This window comes from Bos indicus x Bos taurus, chromosome 5 (genome assembly GCF_003369695.1).
Source record: "Bos indicus x Bos taurus breed Angus x Brahman F1 hybrid chromosome 5, Bos_hybrid_MaternalHap_v2.0, whole genome shotgun sequence".
Lineage (NCBI taxonomy): Eukaryota > Metazoa > Chordata > Mammalia > Artiodactyla > Bovidae > Bos > Bos indicus x Bos taurus.
This window is the reverse complement of record NC_040080.1, coordinates 99,864,606-99,892,566: the sequence shown is the minus strand read 5'-3', so window position 1 is coordinate 99,892,566 and position 27,961 is coordinate 99,864,606.

Below are 27,961 nucleotides of genomic sequence, written 5' to 3'. Positions count from 1 at the left end.
ATGTTCAAGCAAGTATCTATGGAAGGCCTAGGCACTGTGCTATGTATTTGGTTAATGTTTAATTTTCCATCTCTGTTGCTTAGATCTGGTAAACAAAGTGACAGGTTTCCTGAAAATGGAAGAGGACCACCTGTTGTAAGTATATATAATAAGTTCTTGGAAAATTAGTTTAAATCCTTTGCTCAGGACAGTAACACTGAGCTTAGAGGCCAGAGACTCAGAGTTCTCATCCTCTCTTCAAACTCCTCTGTTATTTAGTTTTATTGGCAAGTCTGTTAGCACACGAGAGCTTCCTCTGTCAAGTAATAATGCTTGAATTTCTTATTGAAGAGTCTGTGTGGTGTCAAGTAAACCTGTTATGTTTTAGAAGTTTATTATTAAGGGGAGTTCTTGTGATTAGTTATAACCTTGCAGATTCAAAATTTTAACTCACACTCCTCTGATGTGTAAGAAAGATGAGCTGCTTTGTTTTTGTAATTGATCTAAGCTTCCTCAAGAGGCTCTATTCTGTTGGAAAGTGATTGGAAAGTGATTGGAAAGTGGAAGTGGCTGCAGCGAGGAGTAAAGTGGGAAAGAAATTCTTAACAAGGCAATCAATGGCATTTCTCTTAAGCTTTAAATAGTGTCATTGGCGGCATGACTCATTCTCTTTTTGAGGAAGTCTGTCTTTTACATTACCTCCACATTTCCCTGTTTCTCTCCAAGATGGTGCCTGGGTATGTAGGTTGGTTTATAAAGATTAAAAAAAAAAAAAAAAACAGCTCTGATAATTCTCCTATCCCCAAAAATACCCATAATACAGAGAACCTATGAATGTACTCAGTTACAGAATAATAATTAAGATTGCAGATTGAATTAAGCTTGCTTATCAGCTGATTTGATGCTGAAGCTGAAACTCCAATACTTTTGCCACCTAATGGGAAGAACTGACTCATTGCAAAAGACCCTGATGCTGGGAAAGACTGAAGGCGGGAGGAGAAGGGGACGACAGAGGATGAGATGGTTGTATGACATCACCGATTCAATGGACATGAGTTTGAGCAAACTCTGGGAGTTGGTGATGGACAGGGAAGCCTGGCGTGCTGCAGTCGATGGGGTCACAGAGTTGGACATGACTGAGCAACTGAACTGAACTGAACTGATCAGCTGATTTAAAAATAGATTACCAGGAATTATCTAGGTGGACTTATTGTAATTGTAAGGGTCCTTATAAGTGAAAGAGAGGCAGGAGAGTCAGTGTCCAAGTGATGGAAGGTGAAAAATCCCTAAAGATGGCAGGGGACCATGAATCAAAGAATGTGCTCTGTCTCTTTAAGCTGTAATAGGCAAGGAAATGTATCCTCATCTAAAGCCTCCAGGGTAATGTAGCCCTATCAATACCTTGATTTTAGCTCAGTAAGATCTACTTTGGATATCCGATTTTCAAAACTGTAAGATAATATATTTCTATTGCTTAAGGCATTGTTTGTGGTCATTTGTTACAGCAGTAATGGGATGCTAATACCCTTCCATATCCTCTTTACTACTTCATGTAGTGAATCATCTAGTCTGAGTAATGACCACTGAAAGTGTGAATTGCTCAGTGGTGTCCAACTCTTTGCGACTCTGGATTTTAGCCCAGAGAAGCCCAGACTTCTCTGTCCATGGAATTCTCCAGGCAAGAATACTGGAGTGGGTTGCCATTCCTTCTCCAGCGTATCTTCCCAATACAGGGATTGAACCCAGGATTCTTGCATTGCAGGTGGATTCTTTACCATCTGAGCCACCAAGGAAGCCCAGTGAAGTATCTTATTTTCAGGCATCATGCTGATTCTTATCACTGGAGTCTGTAGTCTTCACTGTCTCTGACACTGTTTCTATATTTTTGTCTCTGTGTTCCAGCCTACTGGCCATCTAAAGACCTCTACTTCATCTTAGTCAAGCAGGGCATGTCTATGGTACATGCAGTCTGTGGAGATCCAGAAGCAGTGCTTAACCCGTCTATCTGGACACTTCTCTTGGCTGTGCTGGAGCATCATCCCATGGGTTTGGCCTGTGCAAGCCTACCTGCTAGGGTTTTGAGTAGAAAGCTCAGCAGACCATCTTTTGGTTCTAGGCTTCCCATCAATCTATCTGATATATTTAGGAAGGTCAGGCACACGGTTCTATCTGCCTCCCCTCTCACTGTCTCCTTTCCTATTCTCATCATATTCTAAGCTTGAAGAAATGTGCTTCCCTCACCAATCTTCCCTTTTGTCATGATCTGGATTCCCTTCATCCCTGGTTTATAGATAACAAAATCCATGATATAGTGGGCAAACTTAAATGTTATTATAGCAGTTAAAACAATTTATAGCCTTTTTCAAAAATATGGCCAGATTTTCAAAATTGTTGTTTTGATATGGGCTGAAGAACTTTCACTACAGATACCGAAACTAGAATCTAACTTTCTTTTTCCCACTGCATACACATTGCACAATTTTGATCCTTCATGAGGCAAATGCATGCCTCTAGAATGTTATTGATGAGGATGGCCAAATAAAAGAAAATTAAAAGGGAACAGCCCTTGGATATCATTCCCTTTACAGCAAAATATGTCAGCATTTTTGGTATGTGTATGTACTAATTATTGTAAAAGAGAAGAGATTACATTATACGTTCTTATAAAGTAAGAAATAGTGGTGAAGGATAATATTTAAAATACTTTCATATACTCAAAAATAAGTATTATACACTATGTTTGTTATTAAATTTTTTTTTATATGGTTGTTTTATTCCTAGTTTTTTAAGGTGCCTCTGTATTGTTCTCCATAGTGACTGTATCAGTTTACATTCCCATCAATAAACAGTATAGGAGGGTTCACTTTTCTCCACACACACCATTTATTGTTCGTAGATTTTTGATGGTGGCCATTCTGACTGATGTGAGGTGATACTTCGTTGTAGTTTTGCTTTGCATTTCTCTAATAATTAATGATGTTGAGCTTCTTTTCACATGCCTCTTGATCATCTACAAGTCTTTAGAGAAATGTCTATTTAGGTCTTTTGCCCATTTTTGATTGGGGTTGTTTGATTTTTTATATTGAGCCACACGAGCTGCTTAAAATACAAAAACATGTATCTATAAAGCTCACTAAAGCAAAGCACAGTAAAATGAGGTATGGCAATAAAAGGCGTTAAATTTATCAAATAAAAAAAATAATAATAAAGTGCTGAAAAATTAAAGCTGTCAATTCTGTAATAGATATTCATTGAAAGTATCTTTTGAAATGGGGGTGAAAACACCTTCAGAGAAATGAAAAAAAAAAAAAAGAATTAAGTTAAATTATAAAACACCTAGCCTGCGTCTGAGAATTGCTTGGCGTCTGAGCAAAACCCCCATATATTAGATTCCACATATAAGTTAGATCATTCAGTCTTTCTCTGACTTATTTCACTTAGCATAATGCCCTGAATGTCCATTCATGTTGCAAATGGAAGAATTTCCTTCTTTTCATGGCTGAATAATATTCCACTGTTTTGTGATTTCTAAGATAGTGATTTTTTTTCCCTTCAGACATATAAGTGGAATTGCTGGTTTATAAGATAGTTCTATTTTTGATTTTCAAGGTATCTCTATACTTTTTTCTATAGGGGCTGCACAAAAAAAAAAATATATAGGAGAAAATATTTGCAAATTATGTGACTGACAAGGGATTAGTCTCCAAAATTTGTTATTAAATTTTAATTAAATTAAGAAAAATATTTCAGTTTTAAATTAAGAAATTCACAAAAGCTTATTAAATTTGTGCTCTAAATATGGTATTTATTACATCAAACCAGTGATAAACACATTCCTTTAGATTCTTGATTAAATTGATTTTACGGAGTTATGGAACTAGTAAAAACTATAAGAACTCAATATATTCCCTTGAATCCCTGAAATACCATTTATAAACATGCTCAGAAAGATTGCTTTCAATCCTATAATATCAGCACCATTCCCTCAATATTAGGAAGGTATTTCTAAGCAAATGAAAGCTTGCTCTCCGCTGTCAGTTGTGTTTCTCCTATTTTATAGCTGTTGAAAATTGAAGATTATTTTATCTGTTTCTCTTCTCTAGGTTCTTCTTTTGTAGTAGAAATTCTTTTTTCCTTGAAAGAGTCAAATATATCCAATTTTGCAGAAAGACAAGGTGGTAACAATCATGAGCATTCAGTCTCAATAATATTAAATAACGCTTTCATGCACAGCCTATACTAGATTACCTAATGTATTAGAAGCAAAATAAAGCACATTACTGGCCAGTTTCAGAATGGTCCTGACTTCTGCTCTACATATTCTCCATTAATGATACTACAAAAACCCAGGCTTTTGGAATTAGTCTCCATGTCCCCATTTCTAGATTTTTTTCCTCTCAACCTCCAGACCCATATTTAAATACCTGGGAGATGTCTCTGCCTATCTTACTTCAAGTCTGATTTTAAATACCTGGGAGATGTCTCTGCCTATTTTACTTCAAGTCTGATTTGGCAGCAGTACTTTCACTCATTTCACCTCTTAAATTTGCTCCTTTCTCTTCTTTTTGATATTTTAGTTTATAGTTACTATTGTACTAGCCATTCAAAGTAGAAACCTCAGTTTTCAGTATGGTGGCATTCCAGGATCCATGCTAAGGCCCTGGAGACAGTAGAAAATCCAGCCTAGATCAGCAATATTAACTCACAGCAGCCTGCCAGATGAATGCAGATAACTAAATAAACGCTATTGTTGGAAACCACTAAGATGTGAGTGTTTGCAAAACAGCAACAGATAACAATACAACTGTTTTGCCCTTCTCTCTTCTTAATGCCCCCCCCCCCCACCCCATATCCAATAGGTTACCAAATCCTTATTTTTAACCTCAGTCGGAGAAGGCAATGGCAACCCACTCCAGTACTCTTGCCTGGAAAATCCCATGGATGGAGGAGCCTGGTAGGCTGCAGTCCATGGGGTCGCTAAGAGTCGGACACGACTGAGCGACTTCACTTTCACTTTTCCCTTTCATGCATTGGAGAAGGAAATGGCAACCCACTCCAGTGCTCTTGCCTGGAGAATCTCAGGGACGGGGGAGCTGCCGTCTCTGGGGTCGCACAGAGTTGGACACGACTGAAGTGACTTAGCAGCAGCAGTGGTTATTTGAATCTTTACTTCTATTGCCGCTACCTTAATTCAAAGTCTCATGCATGTTTTTCCTCTTAAGCTATGGCTGAGTAACAATTATTGTTACCTCAACTTGTAGTATTAATATTTTCACCTCTATCAAATCTGCTACAATAATCTAAGTGGCAATATAATATGGTGGTTAGTTACATTTTTGAATACTGGATTTGAATCCCAGCTCTGCTACTTAGTAGCTCAATCATTTGGGACAAGTCAAGTTACTTCTCTTGCCTCTGTTTTTTAATCTGTGACATTAGTATATAGTACCTGCCTTAAAGGGCCTTCCCAGATGGTGCTACTGGTACAGAACCTTCCTGCCAGTGCAGATGACATAAGAGACTCGGGTTAATCCCTGGGTCGGGAAGATTCCCTGGAGGAGGGCATGGCAACCGACTTCTGTATTATTGCCTGGAGAGTCCCATGGACAGAGGAGCCTGGGAAGCTATGCTGCATGTAGTCCAAAGAGTCGGACACAACTGAAGTGACTTAGCACACATGCATGCACCTGCCTCTTAGAGTAGTTGTTAATATTTTCTGAATTAAAATGACTTTGCCAATACTAATAGGCAATGAGTGAATATTATTATTAAACATTCATTGAAGATGTTGTTGTAAGTATATTTCATGGATTGCATTTTGAATAAATTGTTCCCCCAAAGGATCCAATTATCAAATAAGTTTACAAGGTATTACTAAAATACCACTTCTTGAGGAAAGTTGTAATGCTGAACTGTCTACTTTGATTGGTGTTTGAAAAACAGGAAACTAGATTCAAGTGCTGTTCCTGGAAAAAACTGATCCTGCTGGATTGCAAAAACAAGCATGACAGCAATAGAAAGAAAGCAGGGGAAAAGCAGAAAGAAAACAGAAAAAAGCAATCCCTTAGTTCTTCTCTCCCCTTGCAGTTTTCCTCTAGCACACCCGCATGTGGAGCCAGCCTAGTGAGGAGGAAGATATTTTACAGAACCTCTATGTCTCAAAGTCTTTTATATCTCAAAGCACAGTATAGACTGATTGGTTTAGAGTTAAGAGACAACTGATAGATAATTTTCATATAGTTTAAAGAATATATCTCAAATATGATCACCTTTAATCATAAGTATGAAATGGAGAAGAAGTATAAACATTACTTAAAACTCTCTAAAGTGCTAACAGATAAATATTAAGATATTGACAAAGAAGTCCCAAAACGTTTGGAACAAATTGCTTATCCAATGATGGATACTGAATATATTGTTTCAGAAATTGAATATTCCCATTAAAGCACTTAAAATATTTCCAGTAAATCAATAATCAGAATTTCAGAATATTAATTATGCAAAAAATACGTTTTAGGAAATTTACTTGGGGGAGATTACCTAGTCTTCAATAAATATTTACCATTATCATCATTTTTATTGCTATCATCATTCATCATAATTATCTATAGAATGAAAGTCCAAGTACATTGGGACACTATAGGTACAAATAATGTTGATTTGCCAATCTTCTGTATACTTTCCTCTGCTGCTGCTGCTGCTGCTGCTAAGTCGCTTCAGTCGTGTCCGACTCTGTGCGATCCCATAGACGGCAGCCCACCAGGCTCCCCGGTCCCTGGGATTCTCCAGGCAAGAACACTGGAGTGGCTTGCCATTTCCTTCTCCAATGCATGAAAGTGAAAAGTGAAAGTGAAGTCGCTCAGTCGTGTCCGACTCCCAGCGACCCCATGGACTGCAGCCCACCAGGCTCTTCCATCCATGGGATTTTCCAGGCAAGAGTTCTGGAGTGGGGTGCCATTGCCACCAGTACCTTTTTCCTGCTCTTAGTTCTACTAGAAGCAACTGCTTAACATTTTTAGCAAATAGCAACTAATCCAAAAATTATTTGTTTCACTTTGTTTATGAAGATTTTCCTGAAGCACTTTGAGAAAATTAATATTTCTTCTTCTGAATTCTCACTCTGTACTGATTTATAATTTCACCTACAGCGTGGTACTAGAGCCCAGTGGGTTTTGTCTTTTTTTTTTTTTCTTTTGTAAATTGTTGGATTCTTGGATTCTTAAAAGCAACATCTTACTTTTCCTTTTGTTTCCAGGCAGAAGCATAACAATATGAACATAGCAGGAACTCCATAAATGTTGGTTTTAAAAAGGCTAGAGCGTTCTCTAAAAGTTAAGAAAATAGTTGTCATGATAGAATGTATTTTCCGTCTAACACAGGTGTCCACAACTGTGGTTATCACATAAGCAGAATCCAGGTGCCTCTGGCTTTTATAAATAAAATGTTATTAAAACATAGCCAGTATTTATTCATTTATGCATTGTCCATGGTGACTTTCAAGTTAAAATGGCTAAATTTAGCAGCAACAGAAGTTTTTATGGCCCACGGGACTCAAATTGCTTATTACCCATCTATTGCTGTGTAGGGAAGCAAAACTTGCTGCCCCCAAACGTCTCATTGTCATGAGAGATGATAGGTCATTTAGCCTGCTTATTTTTAAGAAGCATAAGACTCCAGAGTCTTTCATTATATCTCCGTCTTAGCTATCTGAAGAATGTAGAACGAGGGCCTAGTGCAGGAAGGGTGCTATCACCGTAGATAAGTACAGTACGAGCTTGGTGTGGTAGACAGGGAGGAACCTTGCAAACGCTGGTTGTTAAAATTCCTCTCTGTGTTCTCTGTCTCTACCTGCCCAGCAAACATTTGTCTGCCAGACATTTGCTTTTCCATCTTCATGTAAATTGCCTTCCTCCCCTTTGAAGTCCCAAATCACTACTCATAACATCCTCTTATGTCTTTAGCTGAAGATAGTAATTAAGGTGAGGGTTTCCACCGTTTTGGAGAGTTTCTCAGTTTTCCTGGGTCTCTCTATGTATGCATGTTATCAAACTTTCCTTTGATTTTATCCTGCTATTCTGTCTTAAGTCAGTTAATTCTTAAACCAGCTAGAAGAACCTAGAAGGATAGAGGAAAATTTCTTCCTTTCTGACAGCAGGAAAAGTTAGCTTACACAGATCTTTAGTTACAAAGGCTTTATTAATATCAGAGTCCCTCCCCACCCTAGACTGCAAGTTGCTGGGAAATAGTAATTCTGGGAAATCAAGATTGACTCTTTGAAAGTTGATTAACATTAGATAAATATGAGATGAATATTAGATGTGAATTCCCACAACTTCACAGACTTTCTTCTCCATTAATTTACATTATTTCTACTTATGTTTTCTTTCCACGTATCTTTCTACCCATAATGAAGTGCTTTCATTTTTATTTAATGTGACCCAATTCTCAATCATAGATGATTATTATTATTATTCAAGCCAAAGCTAACAACCCTCCTTTATCCTTGTCTCATCCAGTGAGTCGGCACTTCTTTAATAATCTCAAATCTCCAGGATATTTACTGACATCTTCATATCATCACTCCAGCCTCATGAATGGAGCTAGAAGATGCCACAAGCACTGCCGGAAACCAGTTGCTGCAGAATCAGCCGCCATTCTGGTATGTTCCCCAAGTGGTGTAAGCAGCAGTTATCTGGCCACCGCAAAGTGACTCTGGCCTCACTGCTGTCATCATACTTGCCACTGGAGTGTGAATCCAGTGGAAATAACCTGAGAACTAGCCCTGTGTGTATGGCAAGTCACACCTTGCCTCTTCCCCCATAACTGTGTCTAACTTCCTAAAGTGAGGACTCTTCATCTGAGCTCTGTGACACAGTGCTCTTATCTGAAACACTTGTCTGGCCCACAGTGTCAGTCTTGGTGCCAAGGACTCATTGCAGATCAAACACTTGAGAACCTTCATTTCTCATCAAATGAACATGGTCCAATTCTGTTTCTTCCATTGCTTCAGTGATGGTGTCATTGCCAGCATGCTGGGCAGGACTTATGTTTTGACTATGGGCAGTGAGGGAAGAGGACGCCTGTCCTTCAGTTCATTCCAGACAAGGCAGGCCTGGATTCAGAACCTCTTGGCCTTTTACTTACAGTCACACACAATCTATTCCCTCAGCAAACTCACAATCCTCTGATGGCCATTCAACAAAGGTGTGCAGATTTAGCTATACATCTGTCCATTAATTATCAGCCCTCATAAAATTTTGGTCTTTGTTAGTTGCAGATCTAGCTGTATACTTCCTCCATGGACTTGTATTTTGGCCTTTTTTTTGGTTTCAGTTTCTTTCAGATAACCTATTTAAGGGAAAATCTCAATCCTTCAGAAATATTCTGATAACCCTAACTACCCAGAGCAAGGGATTTTCTTTTCTAAGATTTCTCTTTACCCTTTTTGCATGTCTGCTTGCTATCTTTTCAACAGCTTTAGAGTCTTGCATACCATTTGGAAATCCCATGGACAGAGGAGCCTGGTAGGCTGCAGTCTGTGGGGTCGCGAAGGTCGGACACGACTAAGCGACTTCACTTTCACTTTTCACTTTCATGCATTGGAGAAGGAAATGGCAACCCACTCCAGTGTTCTTGCCTAGAGAATCCCAGGGATGGGGGAGCCTGGTGGGCTGCCGTCTATGGGGTCGCATAGAGTCGGACACGACTGAAGCGACTTAGCAGCAGCAGCAGCAGCAGCAGCAGCAGGCCTCCCATTGTTAAGCAAAAAACCACTACTTTATTATCATCTTTTTCTACAAGAGGGATGTAAATTTTACATGCTGGAACCAATGGAGTGATTTCTCCTCTCCCCAAACAAAAGCAACTGCTCTGAGTTAACTTGTTCTTTTAGCATGAGAGGAAATACAAATTTAAAATAGCACCTCTCTGTAACAACCATCACAAAGAATACAGATCATCCTTGACTGACATGGAGTTCTAACCCTATAAACCCATTGTGAATTGAAAATACCCTCAGTCAAAATGCATTTAATACACCTAACCTACTGAGCATTGTAATTTAGGCTAGCCTACCTTAAATGTGCTGAGAGCACTTGCATTAGCCTACAATTGTGCAAAATCATCTAGCCTAAAACCTGTTTTATGATAATATGTTGAATGACTCATGTTATTTATTGAACACTCTACTCAGAGTGAAGATCAGAATGGTTGTGTGGGTCCAGAGTAGTTTGTATTGGTTGCTGACTCTCATGATCACATGGCTCACTGGGAGCTGTGGGCCACTGACCAGCATCAGGAGGAAGTATTGCATATTGCTAGCCCAGGAAAAGATCAAAATTCAAGCTATGGTTTCTACTGAATTCATATTATTTTCACAGTATCTTAAATTTGAAAAATCATAAGTCAAATCCTCAGAAGTTAGGAACCATCTATGTATATGCTCTGCCATTTCAGAAACACTGCTATATAAAGAAACAAATAAAATTTGGGAGAAGATACTTGCCAAAGATTACACAAAATGTCCCTCTCTAAACAAACATATTTAGAATTAACTCACTGTATTTGCACAAATATTTGACATTGGTTTTGAGCAACAAATTTTTCTAATTCAATTCTATGGGCTTTGGCTTCTTTTAGTCATCCAATCTTTGTTTTTTTTTAAGTTTCTTTTTTTACTCCTATGTGGGGTTTATTGAATTATGTTTACAATTATTTCTACAAGTTCTGGATTTAGCTTAATCTTGTAAATATGATATTTAATCTAATTTTTGTATTAAAAAGTTAAGACCTGGAAAGTGTCTTAATGAATTTAGAATCTTGAATTACCTACTTGTCTTTGTCATTAGTTGGTTTGTTACAGCCTCAAAGAGAATTCCTTGGGAACTGGGAAAAGAAAGTCCAAATGGCAGTGTGCATGCTCTGTCTGGTAAAATCGCCTGGCAGGAATTTTTTGAAGGAGTAAAGAGCTGTGGCTGCCTAGAAACAGATTAAAATTGCACTATAAAAAGAATTCAAGTTTTGTGTTTTCAAATACATGTTTTTCCCTACACAGTCTCTTAATAATGAAGCACTTTCTTTTATCCAAGAAAGTCTCCTTTTAAAAATCCATGTAGAAATGTTTTATGATGCATTAGCCTCTTCTTCAATATCTTAGATTTTCGCTACTGGTCTGAGCCATGTATGTTAAGATTAGTTTTTCTCTGCCCTTTTCATATTTTGATATCCTTCTTATTTAGTCTTAAAGGTGTGAGAGGTTGTCTATCTATGAAATGTTTGACAAGTCACATTCTTCTGAATTTCAGTTTTTCTTATCATTTGAACAAAGGAATTTTGTGACCAATAATTACTTATGACATTGATTGCCCAATAAAGTCTGGTATATGTCTAAACTTAAAATTAGACAAGTTTTAATTGAGAATAAAAGATATGGGAACTTCTTACTGATCGTTCAAGAAACTAAAATGTACTGTTGGCCACCTGAAACGTATGTAGCAGAAATGACAACTCCTAGAGAATTTAACCTCACCACTACTTTGGAAGAAATTCATAACAAGACAGGTAAAATGCAGATAGTCACTGGGCAAGAAAGAACATTTGAATAGATACTGTATAAATATCATCAAGCGCCAAGGGAATGAATCACGGAAAACTTGTGAAGCAAACATGTAGTCCAAAACTTGGCAAAAAATACATTAAATAGTTAAGGAAAACTCATAGAGAATATGTGCATGGCACAGGAAGCGTCACATAAATATTAGGAGATAATGACAAATGCATTGATGAAATTCTAGCCCAGGAACACGGTAGACCCATATTCCTTCTTAACTACTAGTTGTCACGTGACCTCTATTCTGCATCTCATTTTAGCTTTCATATAATAGAAAGGAATGAACTGTGCTTGGTGCTTTCGTATGTAATTTCATTCAGTTTTCAGACCAACCATAGAATAAGGTTGAAATCATTTCTATTTTATAGAAAGGAAAATCTGGGGCTCACTAAAAACTTAAGACACACGGGGTGTTATACAACTAACAAGAAAACAGGTTAAGAATTTGGATCCAAGTGTATCTGATGTCTAAATCTGTTTTACCTCAATGACTTTAACAATGATGAAGATATTTAACTGTGTTCAGGTTAAACTTCATTTTTAGAATTAGTGAAATATAATTTTTAATTCTTAGATCCACATTTTTTCCACATTTTAATGAAAATCATGATCTGTCTTGACAATTAATAGCATGTCATAGTTTAGTTAGAAATAACTTTAAATATCTTAGTGGTATATATGGCAATTTTTCTTGTTTTTTAAAATTGTAGTATTTCAGATATATTGAAGTACCATACTTTTTTCCTTAGGATTGAGATCAAACAAAATAAACAGCAGTATTATTTTCTTAAATGTGGCAGACTAAAAAGTTCAGGCATGTACTTCTGTGTTCACAAAAGAATAAGGAGTACAGAATCTATGACCCTGTTCACCACTGCCTGATTCTTATCAGCAAAAACAAATGAACAGGGAGCCTAATCCAAGGAAAGGAAGGACTTCTTTAGTCAAAGTATTTAGGTTTAAGCTTCATACCTCTAAATTATGACCCCTCATCAAAATCTCTTGGTTTTAGGTAAGGCAAAAATATTATTATTAATATTAATAATGAAATCTCCTAAGCTTTGCCCTGTGAGATTTAAGAATGGTTATGACCACTTATGTTAAACACAAATTGAAAGTAAAATTATAATTTCTTTAATAAACTATACTTTTTTGCTCACATAAAAACATTGCTTTTAAATTTGGTATAGTATAGGTTATGGTTAGCCCTACAAGTAAATTGCCCTGAATTGTCTGTACTATCTAACTCTGCTGGGTCTATTCTCAGTTCAGTTCAGTCAGTCTACTCTCTTCTATTCTAGTACTCAGTAAATATCATGTTCACTTAAAGATGAAATACCAAAGTCTAAGGTTTCCCCCTATGTAGATAGGTGGATAGAGGTATACTATACAGAGAGATTTTCCCCAGACACCATTAACGTTATAATAATGATGAAAAAAATAATAAGCCAACACTGTAATGTATTGAATACTTTCTGTGTGCATTTTGCCTTGTACTAAGATTTTACCCTTGCTGCTGCTGCTGCTGCTGCTAAGTCACCTCAGTCTTGACCATAAACGGCAGCCCACCAGGCTCCCCTGTCCCTGGGGAGAACAGGCAAGAACACTGGAGTGGGTTGTTAAATCCTCTCAAAAGTCCTGAGCAGTCATTATTATCTCCATTTTACTAAAAAGGGAGCTCAACTTAAAGACTTTAAGATAACTTATAAAGATTCTTTCACCTCTAGTCCACTCAACAATGATTTATTGAGTATACCTGAGGAGCCAGGCTCTGTGATGAGCGCTTTGTATTCAATGGTAAAGCGATTAGATATCAGTCCTTTCCTCATGGAGGCTATATGGCATGTCCTCTTATAGACAGGAGTCTAGCCATGTGCATCTCACAGATTTTCTCTGCCTAAACTGAATATTGAGATGATTATCATTTGGTAGTAATTACAATACTAACACTAGTTCATAAAATTATTTTGGTTGTGCTAAAAAGTATGTGGTCAGGATCCTCAAATGCCTGCCAGTTCTGAAACACCTTAAATTGACATATGCAAAGAAGCACTCTAATTTAGTAAAGGCTAATATATACTCATTATAACTAGCTAAGATTTACTTGTCTGGTCAGCTCTTTAGTAAATCTCTGTTTCACCTGTATTGTGTCAGAGGTCTTTATTTGAGAGTAAAGTGAGCAGAAGGGGAAACTTGACATTTCTTGATGTCAGATTATAAGGCCCAAATTTTCCTGTAGACTGTTCTTCTGAATCTCAGTACATTTATCAGTCAGGCTATAATTCAGCTTATAATTATTCAGAGATGATGCTTTATATTCAGCATATATGATGCTTTATATTCAGATATGCTATATATTCAGCTTATAATTATTCAGAGATGATGTCCCTTTCAAGGGATTTGTTGCCTACCAGAAAAGCACTACACAAGTGTTTCAGGGTCACTTTCTCAGCTCTATCAACTGCCTTTATGAGTCCACCTAGACCTGTGAAATGGGAAGTCTATTAGTCAACTACTTCTGTGACATTAAATAGCGCCCTAATCTCGGAGGCTTGCAACAGTGAATCTGGACTGCAGCTCAGACATAGCTCAGCTGGGCTTGGCTGAAAGTGGCTTTGATTCACATTCACAAGGACCCAGGCTAAAAGATAAGCACAATCAGCCATGCTGTTCTTACATTGGATGGTAGAAGCAAAGACAGTGACCAGCAGAAACATGTGATCCTATTGCTGTCTCTAAATTGAACCAGCATGTGTACTTTCTCACATGTCTAAGCTAAAAGACAACAGGGCAGGTTGGCTTTCTTCACCCGCAGTGAACCAGAGCAAGGTTGGGGAAGAAAGGAAGAACCATGAAGAAATAAGCGGGCTCTTGTCTAACACTCAGAAATGAAGTGTCTGAGGAGACACATGTGCTGAAAAAGCAAGAGATTTTGTTGGGAAGGGGCGCCTGCATACAGATTTCTCAGGAAGCAGGTAAGGTGGTCTGGTATTCCCATCTCTTTAGATGGGAAATTTAAAACAACAAATTTTCCAATTTGTTGTGATCCACACAGTCAAAGGCTTTACATTACAGTGTTGGACTACAGCCTTGTCTAACTCAATGAAACTGTGAGCCATGCTGTGTCGGGCCACCCAAGATGGACAGATCATGGTGGCAAGTTCTGACAAAATGTAGTCCCCTGGAGAATCGAACAGCAAACCACTTCAGTATTCTTGCCTTGAGAACCCCATAAACAGTGTGAAAAGGCAAAAAGATATGACACTGAAAGACGAACTCCACAGGTCAGTAGGTGCCCAACATGATATTGAGAAGAGTGGAGAAATAACTCCACAAAGAATGAAGAGATGGAGCCAAAGTGAAAACAATGCCCAGTTGTGGATGTCACTGGTGATGGAAGTAAAGTCCAATGCTATAAAAACCAATATTGTATAGGAACCTGGAATGTTGGATCCATGAATCAAGGTAAATTGGAAGTGGTCAAACAGGAGATGGCAAGAGTGAACACTGATAATTTTGGAATCAGTGAACTAAAATGGACAGGAATGTGCAAATTTAACTCAGATGACCATTATATCTACCACTGTGGGCAAGAATCCCTTAGAAGAAATGAAGTAGCCATCATAGTTAACAGGAGTCTGAAATGCAGTGCTTGGATGCAATCTCAAAACCCACAAAATGATCTCTGTTCATTTCCAAGGCAAACCTTCAATATCACAGTAATTCTAGTCTATGCCCCAACCACTAATGCCAAAGAAGCTGAAGTTGAACAGATGTATGAAGACCTACAAGACATTCTAGAACTAATACCCCAAAAAGATGTCAACTTCATTATAAGTGAAATGAAGGGAAGGGAAGTCGCTCAGTCATGTCCAACTCTTTGCAACACCATGGACGGGGGCCTACCAGTCTTCTCAGGCCATGGGATTTTCTAGGCAAGAGTACTGGAGTGGGTTGCCATTTAATGCAAAAGTTGGAAGTCAAGAGATACCTGGAGTAACAGGCAAATTTGGCCTTGGAGTACACAATGAAGCAGGGCAAAGGCTAACAGAGTTTTCCCAAAAAAACACACTGGTCATAGCAAACACCTTCTTCCAGCAACACAAGAGACGACTCTAAACATAGACGTCACCAGATGGTCAATACCAAAATCAAATTGATTATATTCTTTGCAGCCAAACATGGAGAAGCTCTATACAGTCAACAAAAACAAGACTGGGAGCTGATTGTGGCTCAGATCATGAATTCCTTCTTGCCAAATTCAGAATTATATCGAAGAAAGTAGGGAAAACCACTGGACCATTCAGGTATGACCTAAATCAAATCCTTTATGGTTATACAGTGGAAGTGAGAAATAGATTCAAGGGATTAGCTCTGATAGATAGAGTGCCTGAAGAATTATGCATGGAGGTTCATGGCATTGTACGGGAGGCAGTGATCAAGATCATCCCCAAGAAAAAGAAATGCAGAAAGGCAGAATGGTTATCTGAGGAGGCCTTACAAATAGCTGAGAAAAGAAGAGAAGCAAAAGGCAAAGATATACGTGTTTGAACGCAGAGTTCCAAAGAATAGCAAGGAGAGATAAGAAAGCCATCCTCAGTGATCAATGCAAAGAAATAGAGGAAAACAATAGAATGAGAAAGACTAGAGATCTCTTCCAGAAAATTAGAGATACCAAGGGAATGTTTCATGCAAGGATGAGGACAATAATGGACAGAAATGGTATGGACCTAACAGAAGCAGAAGATATTAAGAAGAGGTGGCAAGAATACACGGAAGAACTGTACAAAAAAGATCTTAATGACCCAGATAATCATGATGGTTTGATCACTCACCTAGAGCCAGACATCCCAGAATGCAAAGTCAAGTGGGCCTTAGGAAGCATCACTGCAAACAAAGATAGTGGAGGTGATGGAATTCCAGTTGAGCTATTTCAAATCCTGAAAGATGATGCTGTGAAAGTTCTGCACTCAATATGCCAGCAAATTTGGAAAACTGAGCAGCGGCCACAGGACTGGAAAAGTCAGTTTTCTCTATAAACCCAAAGAAAGGGAATACAAAAGAATGTTGAAACTACTGCACAATTCCACTCATCTCACACTCTAGCAAAGTAATGCTCAAAATTTTCCAGGCTAGGCCTCAATAGTACATGAACCATGAACTTCCACATCATCCAGCTAGATTTAGAAAAGGCAGAGGAACCAGAGATCAAATTGCCAACCTCTGTTGGATCATCGAGAAAGCAAGAGAGTTCCAGAAAAAACATCTGCTTCTGCTTTATTGACTATGTCAAAGCCTTTGACTATGTGGATCACAATAAACTGTGGAAAATTCTGAAAGAGATGGGAATACCAGACCACCTGCTCTGCCTCCTTACAAATCTGTATGCAAGCCCAGGAAGGAACAGTAAGAATTGGACATGGAACAACAGACTGGCTCCAAATAGGAAAAGAAGTACATTAAGGCTGTATATTGTTACCCTGCTTATTTAACTTATATCCAGAGGACATCATGTGAAATGCAGGGCTGGATGAATCAAGCTGGAATCAAGATTTCCAGGAGAAATGTCAATAACCTCAGATATGCAGATGACAACACACTTACAGCAAAAAGCAAGGAAGAACTAAAGAGCCTCTTGATGAAAGTGAAAGAGGAGAGTGAAAAAGCTGGCTTAAAACTCAGCATTCAGAGAACTAAGATCATGGCATCTGGTCCCATCATTTCATGGCAAATAGATGAGGAACAGTGGAAACAGTGAGAGACTGTTTTTTGGGGCCCCAAAATCACTGCAGATGGTGACTGCAGCTGAAATTAAAAGACACTTGCTCCTTGGAAGAAAAGTTATGACCAACCTAGACAGCATATTAAAAAGCAGAGACATTACTTTGCTAACAAAGGTCTGTCTAGTCAAAGCTATGGTTTTCCAGTAGTCATGTATGGATGTGAGAGTTAGACTATAAGGAAAGCTGAATGCCAAAGAATTGATGCTTTTTAACTGTGGTGTTGGACAAGACTCTTGAGAGTCCCTTGGACTGCAAAGAGATCCAACCAGTCCATCCTAAAGGAAATCAGTCCTGAATATTCATTGGAAGGACTGATGCTGAATCTGAAATTCCAATACTTTGTCCACCTGATGCGAAAAACTGAGTCATAGGAAATGACCCTGGTGCTGGGAAAGATTGAAGTCATGGGAAATGATCCTGATGCTGGAAAGAGAAGGGGACGACAGAGGATGAGATGTTTGGATGGCATCACTGTTTTGATGACATGAATTTGAGCAAGCTCCGGGAGTTTGTGGACAGGGAGGTCTGGCGTGCTGCAGTCCTTGAAGTCGCCAAGAGTTGGACACAACTGAGTGAACTGAATTGAGCTGAACCACAGGTAATTTAATCACTAAAGACATTTCACTAATATCTCTTCAATATTGCTTAGAAGCCAATAAAATTTTATCAATTGAGTTTTCTCCAAAATTGGACAACTTACTAAGCCAAGAAATGGTCCCTTGTATTTTAGTTTCTATCTCAAATTTTACTTGTTTTTAGTACCCCTGTGTCCCCCAAAATGGAATCAATTTAGTAAAATTCATAAATTGCCAAATATATATAATACAGTGTTGCAGTATCTAAAAGATCAATACTACAAATCTGTTTTATTTCTGCCTTTTTACACCAGAGCTAAAAAGTACAGTAACAAATGTTGGCAGGATTATGAATAAAAGGGAATCCTCTTACTCAATTGGTGAGAATGCAAATTGGTGTAGCCACTGTGGAATACAGTACAGAGGTTTCTCAAAAATCTAAAAATAGATCTGTCATATGAGCCACCAATTTCACTCCTGAATATATATTAAAAAAAAAAACCACAGCGATTTGAAAAAATATATGCACCCAATGTTCATAGCAGCGTTACTTACAGTCGCCAAAATATAGAAACAATCTAAGTGTCCTTGTTTGTATCTAGGGAACTTACTATTGTTTCACAAAATATGTCCTTCCCCCCACCTTGTTCCCAATCAATATGTGAATTTCTAACATTTACATACATGGAATATAAGTTGTTTTAGATTGTCAGGATCTGTAAAGCTAATATTTTCTGTCTTTCAGGTTCCCTTGTGGCATAATTTTGGCCAATTAAATGTAAGTGAGGTCTGGTGGAAGGATCTTCCATGAAAGAGTTAAAAAAAAGGAAAACTCAGCTCATATAGCCTCTTTGGAAAAATCAGCTCATATATCCCTGCTTGTGATTCAGTTAATGCCTAAGGCTAAAGGATGACCAAGCAGAATAAAAGCCTTGTTTTTATTCATCAGAAAGCCATCACACAAGTCATTTACTGCTATCTCAAGACTTTAGACATCTCCTTCAATTCTTTAGTTAAACCTGGACAGGAAAAATATCATCAGTACCCAGACAGAGGTTTCTTCCAAAGCTCCAACCTGAGGAATATTTTTACTGTATCTTACTAGTGAAAGTGAAAATTGCTTACTAGTGAAAGTGAAAATTGCTAAGCACGTCCGACTCTTTGCGACCCAATGAACTATACATTCCATGGAATTCTCCAGACCAGAATACAGGAGTGGGTAGCCTTTCCCTTCTCCACGGGATCTTCCCAACCCAAGGATCAAACCCAGGTCTGTATCTTATGAATATATTGCTATTTTAGCACCTGCAAGAACCCTGCCTCACTTTTCTATGATTCTAAGTGATTATGAAGACCTGTAAGAAATCCAAACTCCTAGCTGCACAAAAAAGAAATTTGGAATTATAACTAAACTCTCAAACATTCATGACCACTGCAAAGATTCCAAACACCTTAACCTTTTCTTTTTTTTTTTTGGTTTGTCTAGGCAAAAGAAAACTTTTGCTTCTATATTAATCATGAGTCTAGTTGCTAATGTGTTATTTCCCATTCTCCCCCATCTCAGTGCATGTGAATAGACTATGTTTTCTGGCTTCTTGATGTTGGCTGGGGTCTTATTACCAATTCTTGAGCAAGAATTGGGAATGGAAATGATGTGGTTCGCTTTCTGGCTTGAGTTGAAGGCATTTCATTGCTACTGCGAAACCCTCTAAGGCTCTCTTTCTTCACTCTGGCATGACAACTGGCTATAATCTTTACTAGAGCTCCCAAATGGCTATGATAAACAGAGGTTTCCCTGCCAATCTCTGAGGGTCATATAAGAGAGAAATAATTTTTTTTTATTATTCATTACAATTGGGAGTTGTTTGTTACTAGATCATGATGCAGCCTATTTGCAATGAGTCAAGCCTAATCAAGCGAGGTTCAGAACAAGGGTACAGAGATGAATCCATGGACTCCATAGAGGCTTTAAATGGTCAGACCATAGGAAGGGCAGTGGTGCCTCTAAGCCTCAGGAAGAGTCAGAACCAGGACCTGAATGCTGTAGAACTCTCTCTCTTTTTTCCCCTTGACTCTCCTATTCTTAGTCTACTTAGCATTATTTTATCTCATTGCAAACTTAACCTTCTTCACATGGAAAGAAATGTGATCTTGGCAGTCTCTGAGTTTTACAATTCACAGCTTTAGTGAACAGGAGGAAAATGACTGACATTTTCTGGTCTCAACTTCAAAAAAGCTTAGGAAATATATCCAACTTAATTAACTGCCTTTAGGGAAATGGGGTCATATAAAAACCTGACACAGTATTCCTAAGAAAAGACAGGAGTGTCATATGAGTAGCTCATAAATACTGAAGTGTAGAATTTTCCTTGAAGCTATGTGGTTGTTAAATGTGGTGATTGTTTCTATTTCTTTCTATATTTTCTATATAAAAAATCAAAATATAGTAAGGAATAAGAACAATTTTTGATGTATGAATTAAGACTTCCTCATGGATCACAGTCTTGTGACGGTGAAGGGGCTTGCATAACTCAATGAAGCTATGAGCCATGCCATGCAGGGCCAACCAAGATGGACAGGCCATAGTAAAGAGTCCTGACAAAACGTGGTCCACCCAGGAGGAAATGGAAACCCACTCCAGTACCCTATGGGCAGTATGAAAAAACAAAAAGATATGACATCAGAAGATGAGTCCCTCAGGTCAGAAGGTGTTCAGTATGCTTCTGGAGAAGAGTGGAGGGCAATTACTATCTCCACAAAGAATGAAGCAGCAGGGCCAAAGCGTAAATGATGCTCAGTTGTGGATATGTCTGTAGTGAAAGTAATGTCTGATGCCATAAAAACTGCATAGTAATGGGAAATGTTAGGTCCATGAATCAAGGCAAATTGCACATGGTCAAACAGGATGGCAAGATTGAATGTCAACAGCTTAGGAATCAGTGAATTAAAATAGGCAGAATAGGCAAATTAAATAAATTTATCTTTTACTGTGGGCAAGAATCCCTTAGAAGAAATGGAGTAGCCCTCATAGTCAACAAAAGAGTCTGGAATGCAGTACTTGAGTACAGTCTCAAAAATGACAGAATAATCTCAATTCATTTCCAAGGTAAACTATTCAGCGTCACAGTAATCCACATTTGTGACCCAACCACTGATGCCAAAGAAGCTGAAGCTGACCAGTTCTATGAAGACCTACAAGACCTTCTAGAACTAACACCAAAAGAGATATCCTTTTCATCATAGGGGACTGAAATACAAAAGTAGGAAGTCAGAGATACCTGGAGTAACAGGCAAGTTTGATCTTGGAGAACAAAATGAAGCAGGGCAAAAGCTAGCAGCATTTTCTCAAGACAATATGCTGGTCATAGCAAATACCCTTTTCCAACAACACAAGAGATGACTACAAGTGGACATAACCAGATGGTCAATATAAAAATCAGGCTGATTATGTTCTTTGTGATCAAGAATGGAGAAGCTCTATATAATCAGTAAAAACAAGACCCAGAGATGACTGTGGCTTGGGTCATGAGCTCCTCATTGCAAAATTCAGGCTTAAATTGAAGAAAGTAGGGAAAACCACTAGGCTATTCAGATGTGATCTAAATCACATCCCTTATTATTATACAGTGAAGGTATGACTAGATCCAAGGCGTTAGATCTGGTAGACAGAGTGCCTGAAAAACTATGGACGGAGGTTCATAACATTGTACAGGAGGCACTGACCAAAGTCATCCCAAAGAAAAAGAAATGCAAGAAGGCAAAGTGATTGTCTGAGAAGGCCTTACAAAGAGCTGAGAAAAGAAGAGAAGCAAACAGCAAGGGAGAAGGGAAAGGTATACCCAACTGAAGGCAGAGTTACAGAGAACAGCAAGGAAAGCAAAGAAGGCCTTCTTAAATGAACAATGCAAAGAAACTGAGGCAAGCAACAGAATGGGAAAGACTAGAGATCTCTTTTAAAAAATTGGAGATATCAAGGGACCATTTCAGGCAAAGATGGGTACAACAAAGGATAGAAATGATAAGGACCAAAAGAAATAATTAAGAGGTGGCAAGAATAGACAAAACTGTACAAAAAAGGTGTTAATGACCCAGATAACCATGATGTTATGATTACTCATCTAGAACTGGACACCCCGGAGTGTGAAGTCAAGTGGGTCTTAGGAAGCCTTACTATGAACAAAGCTTTGGATGTGACAGAATCCCAGCTGACCTATTTAAAAATCCTTAAAGGTGATGCTGTTAAAATGCGGCACTCAATATGCCAGCAAATTTGGAAAACTCAGCAGTGGCTGAAGAAGAAAGCGGCAGCAGAGGATGAGATGGTCAGATAGCATCACCGACTCAATGGACGTGAATTTGAGCCAGCTGCAGGAGATAGTGGAGGACAGTGTAGTATGGCACGCTGCAGCCCATGGGGTTGCAAAGACTTGGACAGGACTTAGTGACTGAACAACAACACCAAGATAAATTAAGAAGTTGGGAAAAAATCTTACTAGAGGAATATTTTAATCTTTCCTTTCAGTCAGGAAATAGTTTCAAAGATGAAATTATGTTCATATTGCAGATATGCTTTTTTCTAAGATTCTTAATGAATCTTAAATGGCTGCTAAGATCGACACTTTGTCTTTTCCTGAAACTTAGCTGTTAGTGCATATAAAACCACATAAAAATCCTTTTAAATTTAGGCAGAATTATAGGAGCAAAATCAAGTTTTAATTACTGTTACTAATGGAAAGCAGGAAGCAATAAAAATAATCTTTAAAAATTATAATAACTTGGTTTGGGAATTCATGTTTCAACCACACTTACTGAGTTTTTTGAAGATTAAATCTGGTTGCAAGTGACAGAAAAACCCAAATAATAGTGACTTAAGTCAAATAAAATTAATTTTTTTCTCATAAAATAGTCTGGGGGTAGGTGGTCAAAAGACAGATGATATGTCCATTTATGCTTTCAGGCATCCAAGCTCTTTTTCAGTCTGTTTTGCCTAGACTCCATTCCTAAGTTCACTGCATCATCCAAGGTGGCCACACTTAGTCAAAGCATTCTTGATTTTACTGAGAAGTTAGAAGGAAAAAAGAAGGCTAAGGATGCACTTTCTCCTTTTAAGAACACTGCCTATAGCTTTCACATACAATTTCCTTTTATATGCCTCCCTGGTGGCTCAGCTGGTAAAGAATCTGCTTGCAATGTGGGAGAGATGGGTTTGATCCCTAGGTTGCGAAGATCCCCTGGAGAAGGGAACAGTTACCCACTCCAGTATTCTGGCCCCGGGGAATTCCTATAGTCCATGGGATCGAAAAGAGTTGGACATGGCAGAGCAACCTTCACTTTCACTTTTCTTTTGTATGTCATTGGTGAGCTCTTAGTGCTATAGCCACAAATCCAAGGAAGGGAGTCCATAAATTGTGTAATTCATTCCAGATGTTCATTCACCCAAATAAATATCAAGGGTTCTATCATATAAAAAGAGAAAATGAAAAAGCATTTTGTGGTGACTAGTAATCTCTGCACACCTGTTATATGCAAACTGGCAACCAGACTTCTGCGTGTCCTCACAATATGCTCACATCTACTCTACCCATATTCAGCTTTACTCTGACTTGTCCCATGATGAAATCACACCTAGTGTACCTATCATTACAACTTGAGTGCTCCTTGTATCCATGATGGTTTTTGACTGCACATCAGTGTTATTAACTCACATCTCCTCAAAGTTGGGACTGAGTGCAAATGTTCCTTCAGGAGCAGTCTCATTTTGGTAAAAAGTCTGTACTTTGGAACTGTGGTGTTGGAGAAGACTCTTGAGAGTCCCTGGGACTGCAAGGAGATCCAACCAGTCCATCCTAAAGGAGATCAGTCCTGAATATTCATTAGAAGGACTAATACTGAAACTGAAGCTCCAATACTTTGGTCACCCGATGTGAAGAGCCAACTCATTAGAAAAGACCCTGATGCTGGGAAAGACTGAGAGCAGAAGGAGAAGGAGACAACAGAGGGCGAGATGGTTGGATGTCATCACCGACTCAGTGGACATGAGTTTGTGCAAGTTCTGGGAGATGGTGAAGGACAGAGAAACCTGACATGGTGCAGTCCATGGGGTCACAAACAGTCAAGCTGAGGACCTGGATGACAATAACGAAGTTTACTCTGTTCTGGTGAGCAGGATCACTGTGGACAGCTGTATAGGTTGTATATACAGCCTCGAGACAATGTGGGACTAAAACTTTAGGGGGAAAAGTACATTTTTGTTGATCTTATAATTTTTTTTGATTTGCCCACACAAATGGGATGTCTTTTTCTAATTTGTATGATTGGACTAAATGTATTGATTATGGTTTTAGGTAGGTGATTTTTATACACACACACACATTGCCCAAAGTATGGGTTTGGGAACGTTAATTCAAGAAATATTAAGAGATTGTCAGTTGAGAAGATGTGTTTCTTAGTATATAGGTCAAACAAGGGATTTGTTTGAGGGATTTTTTTGCTACCAGCAAAAATGTTATTAAGAATCTTTATTATCCTAGTCCTTGTTTAGAAATCTCCACAGAGGGGCTTCTTGTGTGCAATGATTGACAATACAATTATTTTCTGGCAATGTATCTTATAGGACACTGTGTAATAAAATATTGATTTAGAGCAGTGTGAAACGCAGTATTCTTGCTCAAGAAAAGAAACTCCCCTCCCCCACTGCCAAACTCATTTGATTCATATTCTGCAAATGAAGGTCCTAGCAACCTGTATCTTTAACATGTGACCCAGACCACTCATTCAGTTCAGTTCAGTCACTCAGTCATGTCCGACTCTTTGTGATCCCATGAATCACAGCATGCCAGGCCGCCCTGTCCATCACCAACTCCTGGAGTTCACCCAAACTCATGTGCATCGAGTCAGTGATCCATCCAGCCATCTCATCCTCTGTCATCCCCTTCTCCTCCTGCCCCCAATCCCTCCCAGCATGAGGGTCTTTTCAAATGAGTCAACTCTTCGCATGAGGTGGCCAAAGTACTGGAGTTTCAGCTTTAGCATCAGTCCTTCCAAAGAACACCCAGGACTGGTCTCCTTTAGGATGGACTGGTTGGACCTCCGTGCAGTTCAAGGGATTCTCAAGAGTCTTCTCCAACACCACAGTTCAAAAGCATCAATTCCTTGGCGCTCAGCTTTCTTCACAGTCCAACTCTCACATCCATACATGACCACTGGAAAAACCATAGCCTTGACTAGATGGACCTTTTTTGGCAAAGTAATGTCTCTGCTTTTGAATATGCTATCTAGGTTGGTCATAACTTTCCTTCCAAGGAGTAAGCGTCTTCTAATTTCATGGCTGCAATCACCATCTGCAGTGATTGTGGAGCCCAGAAAAATAAAGTCTGACACTGTTTCCACTGTTTCCCCATCTATTTCCCATGAAGTGACAGGACCAGATGCCATGATCTTCGTTTTCTGAATGTTGAGCTTTAAGTCAACTTTTTCACTCTCCTCTTTCACTTTCATCAAGAGGCTTTTTAGTTCCTCTTCACTTTCTGCCATAAGGGTGGTGTCATCTGCATATCTGAGGTTATTGATATTTCTCCTGGCAATCTTGATTCCAGCTTGTACTTCTTCCAGCCCAGTGTTTCTCATGATGTACTCTGCATATAAATTAAATAAACAGAGTGACAATATACAGCCTTGTCGTACTCCCTTTCCTATTTGGAACCAGTCTGTTGTTCTATGTCCAGTTCTAACTGTTGCTTCCTGACCTGCATATAGATTTCTCAAAAGGCAGGTCAGGTGGTCTGGTATTCCCATCTCTTTCAGAATTTTCCACAGTTTATTGTGATCCACACAGTCAAAGGCTTTGGCATAGTCAATAAAGCAGAAATAGATGTTTTTCTGAAACTATCTTGCTTTTTCCATGATCCAGTGGATGTTGGCCATTTGATCTCTGGTTCCTCTGTCTTTTCTAAAACCAGCTTGAACATCTGCAAGTTCACGGTTCACGTATTGCTGAAGCCTGGCTTGGAGAATTTTGAGTGTTACTTTACTAGTGTGTGAGATGAGTGCAATTGTGCAGTAGTTGAGCATTCTTTGGCATTGCCTTTCTTTGGGATTGGAATGAAAACTGACCTTTTCCAGTCCTGTGGCCACTGCTGAGTTTTCCAAATTTGGTGGCATATTGAGTGCAGCATTTTCACAGCATCATCTTTCAGGATTTGAAATAGCTCAACTGGAATTCCATCACCTCCACTAGCTTTGTTCATAGTTATGCTTTCTAAGGCCCAGTTTACTTCACATTCCAGGATGTCTGGCTCTAGGTGAGTGATCACACCATCATGATTATCTGGGTCATGAAGAGATCTCTAGTCTTTCCCATTCTGTTGTTTTTCTCTATTTCTTTGCATTGATCGCTGAGGAAGGCTTTCTTATCTCTTCTTGCTATTCTTTGGAACTCTGCATTCATATGCTTATCTTTCCTTTTCTCCTTTGCTTTTCTCTTCTTTTCTTTTCACAACTATTTGTAAGGCCTCCTCAGACAGCCATTTTGCCTTTTTGCATTTCTTTTCCATGGGATGGTCTAGATCCCTGTCTCCTGTACAATGTCACGAACCTCCATCCATGGTTCATCAGGCACTCTATCTATCAGATCTAGTCCCTTAAATCTATTTCTCACTTCCAGTGTATAATCATAAGGGATTTGATTTAGGTCATACCTGAATGGTCTAGTGGTTTTCCCTACTTCCTTCAATTTAAGTCTGCATTCGTCAATAAGGAATTCATGATCTGAGCCACAGTCAGCTCCCTGTCTTGTTTTTGCTGACTGTATAGAGCTTCTCCATCTTTTGCTGTAAAGAATATAATCAGTCTGATTTCATTGTTGACCATCTGGTGGTGTCCATGTGTGGAGTCTTCTCTTTTGTTGTTGGAAGAGGGTTCAAAATTGCAATTTGGAAATGTTGATTTATAGTTTTGTTTTTTTTTTCCCCATCTAGGAGTACACCAAACTCACTTGAGAAAATTTTTGAATATATATTTATTGGGTCCTTCCCAAATTTATGAATCAGAGGGAACTGTGGTTTCTCTATAACTATAGAATTGGCCTAAAAATTCATTTGGGTTTTCCTGTAACATCTTATGGAAAAATCCAAATTAACCTTTTGGCCAAACTAATATTTCTTACACTAACTCTCAGTTAAGAACCATTGTTTTAGACCAAACTTTATTATTCTTCATAAGTTGCTATTCAGTTATATACCAGCAGTTCCCAACCTTTTGGGCACCAGTAACTGGTTTCATAGAAGACAATTTTCCATGGACCAGGGGTGGGGAGGTGGAAGGCGGGGATGTATTCAAGCCAGTTACATTTATTGTGCCCTTTATTTCTATTGGGCTTCCCCGGTGGCTCAGATGGTAAATAATTTGCCTGCAGAGCAGGAGACTTGGGTTCAGTCCTTGGGTGGGAAGCTCCTTTGGAGAAGGGAATGGCAACCCACTCTAGTATTCTTGCCTGGAGAATTCCATGGACAGAGGAGCCTGGCAGGCTACAATCCCTGGGGTCACAAAAAGTCAGACACAACTTTGTGGCTAATACACTTTTTTTCTATTGTTATTCCATTAACTCCACCTCAGATCATCAAGCATTAAATCCCAGAGGTTAGGGACCCTTGCCCCAAGGTATGCCCACGTAGACCTTTTCTTTATTGAGCCTGTTCCTTACCATTTTCAGGTTCTCTTTGATAATTGTTTTTTCATAGCAAATGAGAAAAACGCTCCTAACCATGCTTTGTTTCATGGCAGAATTGATAACAGGAAAAGGAAAGCCCTTGGCTATGGCATGTCACCAGCTAGCAGATAAAATATTTGACAATAATGAAAAGCTGATTTCTTAAGTATGACGCATTTTTATAGCTCATATGCTTTTAAATATATACAGTTGGCATGAACAGGGTGGCCAATTTTTAAAAAGATCAACTGATTTAAGTAGATTCCCTTGTGTAAAATGCTGTTTGTGTGGTCTGTTGTCCAGATGTTTC